A 14,024-nucleotide genomic window follows, 5' to 3' on the forward strand; every position below is an offset into this window, starting at 1 on the left:
GAAATGCCCTGCTGGTTTGCAGTCATGACACAGACGAAGCGCTTTCTCCCTGCCCGGTCCGGGTGGGATATAAACATGATTTCTATAGCATAGCAGTCCATCTTTAAGCGAAAAGGGAAAATGCAGACCTTGGCGAAGTTGGTCCTGCGCCCAGGCATCTGCTTGCTGACTAGCCCTGATTTCTTGAGCACAGATGGGTCCTGGAGTAGAGGAAGTTGAACCAATGGGAGTGGATTTGGTGTTCCCCACTGTGAGCGTGGCAAAGTTCTCGGGTTGTAGTAATTGGGATTCAAAGGTCTCCTTGCGTCCTGCAGCGTATTCCGGTTTACGTGACAGGGCGTCTGCTTGCTTGGTTTGGGCTGGGGTCACATAATGAATCTGGAAGTTAAAACGTTCAAAGAACAAAGCCCAACGTTGCTGCCTCTGATTTAGTTTGCGGGCAGTTCTTAGATGTTCTAGATTTCTATGATCAGTGTGGACTTCAATGGGAAATTTGGCCCCTTCTAGCCAATGTCTCCAAGTTTCAAAGGCTGCCTTTATGGCCAGTAGTTCCTTTTCCCAAATGGTGTAATTTCTCTCTGGTGTGGTTAGTTGACGGGAGTAAAAGGCACAGGGATGAAGGTGGTCTCCCACCGGTTGTAAGAGTACAGCCCCAATTGCCACATCAGAGGCGTCCGCTTGCACAACAAAAGGGGTTCCAGGATCTGGGTGCTGTAGAATTGGCTGGGACGTGAATAATTTCTTTAGTTGCTGGAACCCTTTCTCTGCTTGATCAGTCCAGCGGAAGGGCTGTTTTCCACGGATGCAGCTAGTGATTGGGTCAGACCAGCGGGCAAAATCTGGAATGAACTTGCGGTAATAGTTCGCGAACCCCAAGAAACGCTGCACCTCTTTCTTGTTAGTTGGCGCCCGCCATTCCAATACTGCTGAAACCTTGGCTGGATCCATGGAGAGCCCTAGAGGCGAGATACGGTAACCAAGGAAATCTACCTCTTGTAGATCAAAAGCGCATTTTTCCAACTTGGCATAAAGTCCATGATCCCGCAATCGTTGTAACACCATTTTGACGTGGTTCTCATGTTCTGATTGTGATCTAGAAAACACCAAAAAATCGTCCAGGTAGATTATCAAGAACCTATCTAGATAGTCCTGAAAAATGTCATTGACAAAATGCTGGAACGTTGCGGGAGCTCCGCATAATCCAAAATTCATAACTCGGGACTCGAATAATCCGAATTTGGTCTGGAAGGCGGTCTTCCACTCGTCCCCTTCTCTGATGCGAACTAAGTTGTAAGCCCCCCGAAGATCCAGCTTGGTGTAAACCTTGGCTCCTCGAAGCCGATCCAGTAGATCCGAGATTAAGGGTAGGGGATAGCTGTTCCGCTTGGTGATATTGTTCAATGCTCTGTAGTCCACCACCAAGCGTAGTTCCCCTGACTTCTTCTTCACAAACATCACTGGGGAGGCGGCTGGGGATTGAGAGGGTCTAATGAATCCCTTACGAAGGTTTGTCTCTATGAATTCCCTGAGAGCTTCTTGCTCTGGTTCAGTCAGGGAGTATAGGTGCCCTCGCGGGATCGGGGCCCCCTCCACCAGGTCAATGGCACAGTCATAAGGTCTATGTGGGGGTAATTTCTCGGCTTCCTTTTCATTGAATACATCCCAATACTTGGAGTACTTCTTGGGCAGGGTGATGATGGGCTCGGTGTCTGTGGCATGGCAGACCTTGGCTACAAGGCAATGGTTTTGGCAGTACTGTGAAGCAAACTGCAGTTCTCTGTTGGACCAGGAGATGCTTGGGTCGTGGAGAGTCAGCCATGGAATTCCCAAAATCACAGGGAAATGGGGAACCTCGGTAACAAAGAAGGAAATCTCTTCCATATGTTCCCTTATCCACATCCTGGTGGGTTCCGACCACTGACTTACGGGGCCCGTCTTGAGGGGGCGGCCGTCTATGGCTTGCACCACACGGGCATTCTTGAAATCATGATATTGTAATCCCAGAGAGTCGGCATACTCTCTATCAATGAAATTGTTGGTGGCTCCGGAGTCTATCATGGCGTGGATCATGACGGGTCCCCTTTTTGCTGACCATAAGGTGACCACGAGAAGGAACAGGACCCCGGTTGGCGGCTCTTGAACGGGTTTTTTGACCGGGTTGGCGAGCCTCTCTACGCCCGGTCGTTGGCTTCCCCCGCCGGCTGTGTGCCAGCCGGCTCAGACGCCTTCGTCTCCGTGGAGGACGCCGCCGCAAGACGGGCGGCGGGCTTCCCTTTGGCTGGGCACTCTCTGGCGAAGTGGCCCCCGTTCCCGCAGTACCAACAGAGGTTTAAGCGTTGACGACGGGCCTTCTCGGCGGCATCTAATCTGGGACGCACGTTGCCCAACTGCATCGGCACCTCCTCGCTTCCTCTGGGGTATGGGGTTGGTGGTGGGGGTCTCCACACTGGACGTGGCTGAACGCTGGCGGGAGCGGGGGGTTTTGCCCCAGCTCTACCGCTCTGGCCTCGAACCCACTGTTTCCTGTTGGCAATCATGACTTCAGCCCGTAAACATTGATCAATGAGTGCTTCGAGGGTCTGGGGAGGATCCACCTTGGAGATTTCCTCCAGCATTTCGATGTTGAGACCCTCCCGGAATTGTCCTCTGAGGGCTACATCGTTCCAGCCGGTGTTGTGGGCCAGCACTCGGAACTCGGCTATGTACTGAGACATAGGTCTGTCTCCTTGGAAGAGGCGACGGAGTTTGTGACCGGCTGCCTCCAAATTGTCCTCGATTCCCCAAGTCTCTTTAAGGTGGTCCAAGAAGCGTTGCGCGGATCTTAGGTGTGGAGAGGCTTGGTCGAACAGTGCCGTCGCCCAGTTGGCCGCTGGCCCGTCTAGAAGACTGTAAACCCATGCCACCTTGATGTCTTCTTGGGGAAATTCGGCAGCACGGGCCTCTAGATAAGCTTGGCATTGGCGACGGAAAACATGAACCTTAGAAGCTTCTGCAGTAAACTTGGTTGGCAACGCCATGGCCGGTAGACGGATTCCGCGTTCCTTCAAACCTTTTATTTCTCCATCCTGGGCATTGAGCTTATCACGGATTCGATCCACCTCATCCTTGTCGATGGTGTAGGTAATCGGCTGGCCGCTCGGCCCAGGTACGGTTCCGGTAGACATTCTGGCCGAGGTTAATTGGTGCTTAGGGTGGCGGAGTCAAACTGTCACGACCCAGGCTACAGAGCACCAATAACCATACGCAGAGGCCAGATTCTATCTAATATCTTTATTAAGGAAATATATAAGATTAATAAAAATAAATGTAAAAGTTAGTTCAGAAGCAGACCTTTCAGGAAAGGTCAAAATTAGTCCAAAAAAAACAATGTCCAATATGAAATATTATGTTCCAAAGTTGTAATCCAATAACCGAAACACTCACTTTGCCAGGCAAAGTGAGGGGAGATGACAAGGTCCTTTAGTCCATAAACTTGAGCAAGGCTAGGAAATAACTTGATACTTGAAGCAAGGCTTAAAACGTGGAACAAGGTAACAAGGAACAAGAACAAGGTCCGTGGGATAACTTGGTAAAATCCGTGATATAAGGCAAGGTATAGTCCTGGAAAACAAGCAAGGTCCGTAGGTAAACAAAGGCTGGAAAGCAGGGCAAGGCTTGAGCAGGAACGAGGCTTGAAACGGAGCGCGCTGTCCAGACACAACTCGCTCCGGAGGCTGACGAATTGACTCCGCGAAGTTACTACGCGGGTAAAACACCTATATAGAGTCTAACTTTCTCGCCGAAGCAGTTCTCTGGGAACCAGAAACGAAAGCTAAACTCTGGGACCAGATGTTTGACTCCCTAAAGATTCTCACGGAAAGCAGTCTTAATTGGCTACATTCTTAGCTGCAATTCTAGCACTCCTGCGCGAAGCTGCTTCCAAACCCCTCTGTTGTTTACAAAACTCACGGCGCAAGAACACGGGAGATGTGGGCTCTGGGTTTGTTTGACATACTTCTGGGACACAACTTTCTTGCAGGTGCAAGGTTCCCAGATCTGCCTGGGAAAGATCTGGCTGAGAAGATTCCAGTTCTGACTGGGAAGGTAAAAAACCCAAGTTTTCTTCTTCATCAGGGATTACAATGTCCTGAGCAGGACTACAAGGCCCATGGGTCATCACACCCTGTCAGTATGCCCCCAAAGTCAAGCTCTAAGAGTCTCCTCTGACTCACCCTACCATTTTACACCAGCTTGACTGTTCCTAGGATCTTTCTGCTCTATATTGTCCAGGTGTTGTAACATTATAACTGATCAATTTTCCCACTGGCATCATGCTGCTGCTGCTCAGTCATTTCGTCGTCTCCGACTCTTCGTGATCTCCTGGACCAGTCCATGCCAGAGCTCCCTGTTGGCTGTCACCGCCCCCAGTTCCTTCAAGGTCAACCCAGTCACTTCAAGGATACCGTCCATCCATCTTGCCCTTGGTTGGCCTCTCTTCCTTTTTCCTTCCATTTTCCCCAGCACCGTGATCTTTTCCAAGCTTTCCTGTCTCCTCATGATGTGGCCAAAATACTTTGCCTCTAATATCCTTCCCTCCAGTGAGCAGCCGGTCATTATTTCCTGGAGGATGGACTGGTTGGATCTTCTTGCGGTCCAAGGCACTCTCAGGATTTTCCTCCAGCACCAGAGTTCAAAAGCGTCTATCTTCCTTCGCTCGGCCTTCCTTATGGTCCAGCTCTTGCATCCATAGATTACTATGGGGAATACCATTGCTTTGTCTATGCGGACCTTCATTGCCAGTGTGATGTCTCTGCTCTCCTTTGTCAAGGTTGGCCATTGCTCTCCTCCCAAGAAGTAAATGTCTTCTGATTTCCTGGCTACAGTCTGCATCTGCAGTGATCTTCGCGCCTAGAAATATAAAGTCTGTCACTGCCTCCATGTTTTCTCCTTCTATTTGCCAGTTATCAATAGGTGTAGTTGCCATGATCATGGTTTTCTTGACGTTTAACTGCAACCCAGCTTTTGCACTTTCTTCTTTCACCTTGGTGATAAGGCTCCTCAGCTCTTCCTCACTTTCGGCCATCAGAGTGGTATCATCTGCATACCTAATGTTGTTAATGTTTCTTCCAGCAATTTTAACTCCGGCCTTGGATTCCTCAAGCCCCACATGTCGCATGATGTGTACAAGTTGAATAGGGAGGGTGAAAGTATGCAGCCCTGCCGCACTCCTTTCCCAATCTTGAACCAGTCTGTTGTTCCGTGATCTGTTCTTACTGTGGCCTGGCATCATATTCACTATAAAAAACAGAGCATTAAGTGTTGTCGTAAAAAGCTTGAGCACTCATATTAAGATATATATACACACAGACATGCTGTTGTTCTTGTATGCCTTCAAATGCTTTCCAATTTATGGTTACCCTAAGAAGAACCTATTACGGGGTTTTCTGGGACTGAGAGCCCGTAACTTGTCCATAATCTACACTGCAATGAACTGGATTATATGGCAGTGTAGACACATATAATTCAGTTCAATGCAGTTCAATTAGGGGAGGGGCCTTTAAAATGCTCAGTCAGAGAGGACCTGAGTCTCAAAAAATTACAAGCCCCAGAATTCTGCGGAAGGCCACTACAAGATTTCAGATGGGATACTGTGATGACCCATGGGCCTTGTAGTCCTGCTCAGGACACTGTAATTCCTGATGAAGATGAAAACTTGGGTTTTTTACCTTCTCAGTCTGAACTGGATTCCTCTCAGCCAGATCTTTCCCAGGCCGATCTGGGAACCTTGCACCTGCAAGAAAGTTGTCTCCCAGAAGTATGTCAAACAACCCCAGAGCCTACTTCTCCCGTGTTCTTGCGCCGGGAGTTTTGTAAACAACAGAGAAGTTTGGATTCAACTTCGCGCAGGAGTGCAAGAATTGCAGCTAAGAATGTAGCCAATTAAGACTGTTTCTCGTGAGAATCTTTAAGGAGGTTAACATCTGGTCTCAGAGTTTGGCTTTCGTTTCTGATTCCCAGAGAACTGCATCGGTGGGAAAGTTAGACTCTATATAGGTGTTTTGCCCGCGTAGTAACTTCGCGGAGTCAATTCGTCAGCCTACGGAGCGAGTTGTGTCTGGACAGCGCGCTCCGATTCAAGCCTCGCTCCTGCTCAAGCCTAGCCCTGCTTTCCAGCCTTCGCCTTGCTTCCCAGCCTTTGTTTATCCACGGACTTTGCCTTGTTTCCCAGGACCAATCCTTGCCTTGTTCCACGGATTTTACCAAGTTATTCCACGGACCTTGTTCTTGTTCCTAGTTACCTTGTTCCACGTTTTAAGCCTTGTTTCAAGTATCAAGTTATTTCCTAGCCTTACTCAAGTTTATGGACTAAAGGACCTTGTCATCTCCCCTCACTTTGCCTGGCAAAGTGAGTGTTTCGGTTATTGGATTACAACTTTGGACCTTAATATTTCATATTGGACATTGCTTCTTTGGACTAATTTTGACCTTCCCTGAAAGGTCTACTTCTGGACTAATTTTTACATTTGCTTTTACTAACTTTATATAATTCCTTAATAAAGATATTAGATAGAATCTGGCCTCTGCGTATGGTTATTGGTGCTCTGTAGCCTGGGTCGTGACAGTTTGACTCCGCCACCCTAAGCACCAATTAACCAAGGCCAGTATGTCTACCGGAGTCGTACCTGGGCCGAGCGGCCAGCCGATTACCTACACCATCGACAAGGATGAGGTGGACCGAATCCGTGATAAGCTCAATGCCCAGGATGGAGAAATAAAAGGTTTGAAGGAACGCGGAATCCGTCTACCGGCCATGGCGTTGCCAACCAAGTTCACTGGAGAAGCTTCTAAGGTTCATGTTTTCCGTCGCCAATGCCAAGCTTATCTAGAGGCCCGTGCTGCCGAATTTCCCCAAGAAGACATCAAGGTGGCATGGGTTTACAGTCTTCTAGACGGGCCAGCGGCCAACTGGGCGACGGCACTGTTCGACCAAGCCTCTCCACACCTAAGATCCGCGCAACGCTTCTTGGACCACCTTAAAGAGACTTGGGGAATCGAGGACAATTTGGAGGCAGCCGGTCACAAACTCCGTCGCCTCTTCCAAGGAGACAGACCTATGTCTCAGTACATAGCCGAGTTCCGAGTGCTGGCCCACAACACCGGCTGGAACGATGTAGCCCTCAGAGGACAATTCCGGGAGGGTCTCAACATCGAAATGCTGGAGGAAATCTCCAAGGTGGATCCTCCCCAGACCCTCGAAGCACTCATTGATCAATGTTTACGGGCTGAAGTCATGATTGCCAACAGGAAACAGTGGGTTCGAGGCCAGAGCGGTAGAGCTGGGGCAAAACCCCCCGCTCCCGCCAGCGTTCAGCCACGTCCAGTGTGGAGACCCCCACCACCAACCCCATACCCCAGAGGAAGCGAGGAGGTGCCGATGCAGTTGGGCAACGTGCGTCCCAGATTAGATGCCGCCGAGAAGGCCCGTCGTCAACGCTTAAACCTCTGTTGGTACTGCGGGAACGGGGGCCACTTCGCCAGAGAGTGCCCAGCCAAAGGGAAGCCCGCCGCCCGTCTTGCGGCGGCGTCCTCCACGGAGACGAAGGCGTCTGAGCCGGCTGGCACACAGCCGGCGGGGGAAGCCAACGACCGGGCGTAGAGAGGCTCGCCAACCCGGTCAAAAAACCCGTTCAAGAGCCGCCAACCGGGGTCCTGTTCCTTCTCGTGGTCACCTTATGGTCAGCAAAAAGGGGACCCGTCATGATCCACGCCATGATAGACTCCGGAGCCACCAACAATTTCATTGATAGAGAGTATGCCGACTCTCTGGGATTACAATATCATGATTTCAAGAATGCCCGTGTGGTGCAAGCCATAGACGGCCGCCCCCTCAAGACGGGCCCCGTAAGTCAGTGGTCGGAACCCACCAGGATGTGGATAAGGGAACATATGGAAGAGATTTCCTTCTTTGTTACCGAGGTTCCCCATTTCCCTGTGATTTTGGGAATTCCATGGCTGACTCTCCACGACCCAAGCATCTCCTGGTCCAACAGAGAACTGCAGTTTGCTTCACAGTACTGCCAAAACCATTGCCTTGTAGCCAAGGTCTGCCATGCCACAGACACCGAGCCCATCATCACCCTGCCCAAGAAGTACTCCAAGTATTGGGATGTATTCAATGAAAAGGAAGCCGAGAAATTACCCCCACATAGACCTTATGACTGTGCCATTGACCTGGTGGAGGGGGCCCCGATCCCGCGAGGGCACCTATACTCCCTGACTGAACCAGAGCAAGAAGCTCTCAGGGAATTCATAGAGACAAACCTTCGTAAGGGATTCATTAGACCCTCTCAATCCCCAGCCGCCTCCCCAGTGATGTTTGTGAAGAAGAAGTCAGGGGAACTACGCTTGGTGGTGGACTACAGAGCATTGAACAATATCACCAAGCGGAACAGCTATCCCCTACCCTTAATCTCGGATCTACTGGATCGGCTTCGAGGAGCCAAGGTTTACACCAAGCTGGATCTTCGGGGGGCTTACAACTTAGTTCGCATCAGAGAAGGGGACGAGTGGAAGACCGCCTTCCAGACCAAATTCGGATTATTCGAGTCCCGAGTTATGAATTTTGGATTATGCGGAGCTCCCGCAACGTTCCAGCATTTTGTCAATGACATTTTTCAGGACTATCTAGATAGGTTCTTGATAATCTACCTGGACGATTTTTTGGTGTTTTCTAGATCACAATCAGAACATGAGAACCACGTCAAAATGGTGTTACAACGATTGCGGGATCATGGACTTTATGCCAAGTTGGAAAAATGCGCTTTTGATCTACAAGAGGTAGATTTCCTTGGTTACCGTATCTCGCCTCTAGGGCTCTCCATGGATCCAGCCAAGGTTTCAGCAGTATTGGAATGGCGGGCGCCAACTAACAAGAAAGAGGTGCAGCGTTTCTTGGGGTTCGCGAACTATTACCGCAAGTTCATTCCAGATTTTGCCCGCTGGTCCGACCCCATCACTAGCTGCATCCGTGGAAAGCAGCCTTTCCGCTGGACTGATCAAGCAGAGAAAGGGTTCCAGCAACTAAAGAAACTATTCACCTCCCAGCCAATTCTACAGCACCCAAATCCTGGAACCCCTTTTGTTGTGCAAGCGGACGCCTCTGATGTGGCAATTGGGGCCGTACTTTTACAACCGGAGGGAGATCACCTCCATCCCTGTGCCTTTTACTCTCGTCAACTAACCACACCAGAGAAAAATTACACCATTTGGGAAAAAGAACTACTGGCCATTAAGGCAGCCTTTGAAACTTGGAGACATTGGCTAGAAGGGGCCAAATTCCCCATTGAAGTCCACACTGATCATCGTAATCTAGAACATCTAAGAACTGCCCGCAAACTAAATCAGAGGCAGCAACGTTGGGCTTTATTCTTTGAACGTTTCAACTTCCAGATTCATTATGTGACCCCAGCCCAGACCAAGCAAGCAGACGCCCTGTCACGTAAACCGGAATACGCTGCAGGACGCAAGGAGACCTTTGAATCCCAACTATTACAACCCGAGAACTTTGCCACGCTCACGGTGGGGAACACCAAATCCATTCCCATTGGTTCAATTTCCTCTACTCCAGGACCCATCTGTGCTCAAGAAATCAGGGCTAGTCAGCAAGCAGATGCCTGGGCGCAGGACCAACTTCGCCAAGGTCTGCATTTTCCCTTTTCGCTTAAAGATGGGCTGCTTTGCTATAGAAATCACGTTTATATCCCACCCGGACCGGGCAGGGAAAAAGCGCTTCGTCTGTGTCATGACTGCAAACCAGCAGGACACTTCGGGCTATTTAAAACTATGCATTTGATCCTAAGGGATTTTTGGTGGCCCAAGATCCGCAAGGATGTGGAAAAATATGTCAACACCTGCCCAGTATGCCAGCGCTCCAAGATACGAAGGGAGAAGCCCTCAGGGCTTTTACACCCCCTTCCTACCCCATCTCGCCCATGGGAAATTATTTCCGCGGATTTCATCACTGACCTACCACCTTCCTGTGGATTCACCACGATCTTAGTGGTGGTGGACCTTTTCACCAAGTTAGCCCATTTCATTCCCTGCGAAGGCCTCCCCACGGCCAAAGAGACTGCGGATCTATTCCTTCAACATGTTTTCAGACTACATGGATTGCCCAAGAGTTTAGTCACAGACCGTGGATCTCAATTCACCTCTCGTTTTTGGAAGGCACTACAAAAACTATTGGGCATAGACTCTCGCTTATCTTCAGCTCATCATCCCCAAACAGATGGGCAAACGGAGCGCACCAATGCCACTTTGGAGCAATATCTTCGCTGTTATGTAAACTACCAACAGGACAATTGGGCTTCTCTGTTACCACTGTCTGAGTTTGATTACAACAATGGAGTTCAAGCTTCTACAAAAGAAACGCCGTTCTTTGCAAACTACGGCTTCCATCCACGTTTCTTCCCCCCTGTCATTGAAACTTCAGAAGTTCCCGCAGCAGAGGATTGGCTGCAGGAACTCACAGCGGTGCAACAACTTTTGCTCCAGCAACTGGACCAAGCCAAGGAGGACTATAAACGCCACGCTGACAAGCATCGCCAGCCGGGCCCCGAAATCAAGGTAGGAGATCGGGTTTTTCTGTCCACTCGCTTCCTGCCCTCCCACCGCCCTTGCCGGAAGTTAGATGCCCGTTTCATTGGCCCCTATCCAGTGGTGGCGCAATTAAACCCTGTGACTTTCAAACTCCAACTTCCGCGTTCATTGCGCATTCACCCAGTGTTTCACCGTTCCCTGCTCCTTCCGGCGGATGGTGTGCGTCCTGATACAGACCAACCGGCCCCCCCTCCTGTTTTGATGAATGGGGAGGAGGAGTTCGAGGTTGAGGACATTTTAGATTCTCGCTTTCACCGCCGCCGCCTACAATATCTCATTGACTGGGTGGGTTTTGGCCCTGAGGAACGCTCTTGGGAAGACGCCTCCACAGTCCATGCTCCTGATCTAACCCGTCGCTTTCATCAGACCTATCCCGCCAAGCCGCGACCTCGCGCCTCGGGGAGAGGGCCCCAGTTTGGGAGGGGCCTTGAGGAGGGGGATAGTGTGATGACCCATGGGCCTTGTAGTCCTGCTCAGGACACTGTAATTCCTGATGAAGATGAAAACTTGGGTTTTTTACCTTCTCAGTCTGAACTGGATTCCTCTCAGCCAGATCTTTCCCAGGCCGATCTGGGAACCTTGCACCTGCAAGAAAGTTGTCTCCCAGAAGTATGTCAAACAACCCCAGAGCCTACTTCTCCCGTGTTCTTGCGCCGGGAGTTTTGTAAACAACAGAGAAGTTTGGATTCAACTTCGCGCAGGAGTGCAAGAATTGCAGCTAAGAATGTAGCCAATTAAGACTGTTTCTCGTGAGAATCTTTAAGGAGGTTAACATCTGGTCTCAGAGTTTGGCTTTCGTTTCTGATTCCCAGAGAACTGCATCGGTGGGAAAGTTAGACTCTATATAGGTGTTTTGCCCGCGTAGTAACTTCGCGGAGTCAATTCGTCAGCCTACGGAGCGAGTTGTGTCTGGACAGCGCGCTCCGATTCAAGCCTCGCTCCTGCTCAAGCCTAGCCCTGCTTTCCAGCCTTCGCCTTGCTTCCCAGCCTTTGTTTATCCACGGACTTTGCCTTGTTTCCCAGGACCAATCCTTGCCTTGTTCCACGGATTTTACCAAGTTATTCCACGGACCTTGTTCTTGTTCCTAGTTACCTTGTTCCACGTTTTAAGCCTTGTTTCAAGTATCAAGTTATTTCCTAGCCTTACTCAAGTTTATGGACTAAAGGACCTTGTCATCTCCCCTCACTTTGCCTGGCAAAGTGAGTGTTTCGGTTATTGGATTACAACTTTGGACCTTAATATTTCATATTGGACATTGCTTCTTTGGACTAATTTTGACCTTCCCTGAAAGGTCTACTTCTGGACTAATTTTTACATTTGCTTTTACTAACTTTATATAATTCCTTAATAAAGATATTAGATAGAATCTGGCCTCTGCGTATGGTTATTGGTGCTCTGTAGCCTGGGTCGTGACAGATACATACTCTTAGCCTACTTTTAAACTCTAGCATGTAATAACACCAGCCTCTACATGGACCATATAATGCAATTCAAAGTACATTGTTTGGCAGTGTAGATTCAACCCTACTGGGTTTTTCTAGATGAACAGGGATTCAAACCCAGGTCACCTGAGTTGGAGACAATTAGAAAAGGAGGAAGATTCTATTACAGATTGATTCCATTGTGGAAGACATGGCTCTGAGGTTGCAAGGCCAAAACAGGGCTGTTTGATGACTTGCTCTAAGTAGCAGAATAGATGGCAAATGACATCAACAATATTTACAGTCAGCCTTACATATCTTACAAGGATTTTTGTGCAGGTAATATGGGAAGAAAATCCCTACTTAGCTATGCTGTAGTGAGCACAGCGCAATATAATAGAGGATAAAGCAAGCCTCTAAATATCCTTTTTAGAAAGACCTGTTTCACATGCTACAATTCGCACACATCCAGAGGCCCTCAGTTCAGCAGTCCTAATGAACCATTGCTATGTGATTAAAATGGCCTTTCACGCTAGCCTTCATTAACTAAGTCAAATAAAAATGGCTTTCTCTTCTTCCTGCTATAAATTGAGAACCACTCAGTGGCAACTAATGACTCTAATGTCCAGAGTTTAGTCTGAAATTTAAAAGCATTAACCAAGCTGTTGAGAAACTAGCTTTGGGACAAGATTCAGCAGCTGCACAGAGTTCTTTACAGTCTGAATTAAAATCCAGAGCAGACTCAATACCCCTCTTCTTGTTTCTACAGGCACCATTGAACTTGAAATTGCTTTTTGGTTGAATGGGATAAACTGGAGATAGGTAATTAATATACAAAGGCTGGATGGACAAAATGAACCACTTTTACAGTATTTTCCACAAGGCTTTTGTAACTTTTATAACTCTGCAGCCACTGGAAGTACAATGGGCTATCTTCCCTCAGCCTTATTGTCAAAGACAGAACGCCACAAGATAAAAGATAACAAAGTTTATTGGAGTTACAGAACCAAAAATGCCCATAAAAGACAAGGGCTAGGCAAACACTGGCCTTAAAAGTAAAAAGAGACAAGAAAAACGTTCAAAAGATAAACCGGATTAAACCGGAGTTTAATCCGGGTTAAATCAAAACAGCTTGCTTCAGCCTGGGAATAAACAAACAGAAGCTGGTGAACAAAAAGTTCAAAGGAATGCAACTAATTGGCAGCAGATGCTTCTCTGCTGCCAAGAGCTATGTTTGAGTAACTTAGAGGTTACTCCTCCACACAGCAGGCAAATTCCCGATACAAACACAGCAGACGAGGGCAGAAGCAGTCAGCAAAGTCCCAATCCGTTCCGAAGGTCGTAAAGCCGATGCAGACGTTTGTAGAGTTCACCAGTTCCAACGATAGACACAGGTAGGAGAATCCGAGGCTGTAGTCAGTCAGTCCAGAGTAAGCAGATGGCGTCCGTCAAGAAGACGACGGAAGGTCAAAGGTAGTCAGCAAACGAATCACACCCGTCTTCAGGAAAACTTCCCACACAGATCCCAAGCGTTCGTCCAGATTACCTTGCCCAACGCAATTTGCTATTGCTCCCAAACCCCATTTTATGCCAGTTACAAGTCCTCATCGCTATCAGCTGTTCTCCTTAGCCCGGGCGTTTCCTCATCACTTTCCTCATCAGAACTGGAACACCTTTGACTACGCCCCACAGCATCCCCAGCTGTGGATCCCGTCCCGTCCCTCCAGCTTGTCCACGAGTCTAATCCTGAAGGTCCCCAATCGCCTTCCATACTATCATTGCCAGTGGCACCCAAATCCTCCCTTACACGAGTCCATTCCATGTCATCCTCTTCCGAGCTAACCATCTCTTCCTCCATTCTCTCAGTAAACCCCTCAAAAGAATCCTCGTCAGATGGTTCTGCAAAGATATCTCGCAGCCGCTTCCTTTCTCGCTCCTCGAGAGTATCTGACTCTCGAGGAGTC

The sequence above is a fragment of the Anolis carolinensis genome, chromosome 4 (genome assembly GCF_035594765.1).
Source record: "Anolis carolinensis isolate JA03-04 chromosome 4, rAnoCar3.1.pri, whole genome shotgun sequence".
Classification (NCBI taxonomy): Eukaryota; Metazoa; Chordata; class Lepidosauria; order Squamata; family Dactyloidae; genus Anolis; species Anolis carolinensis.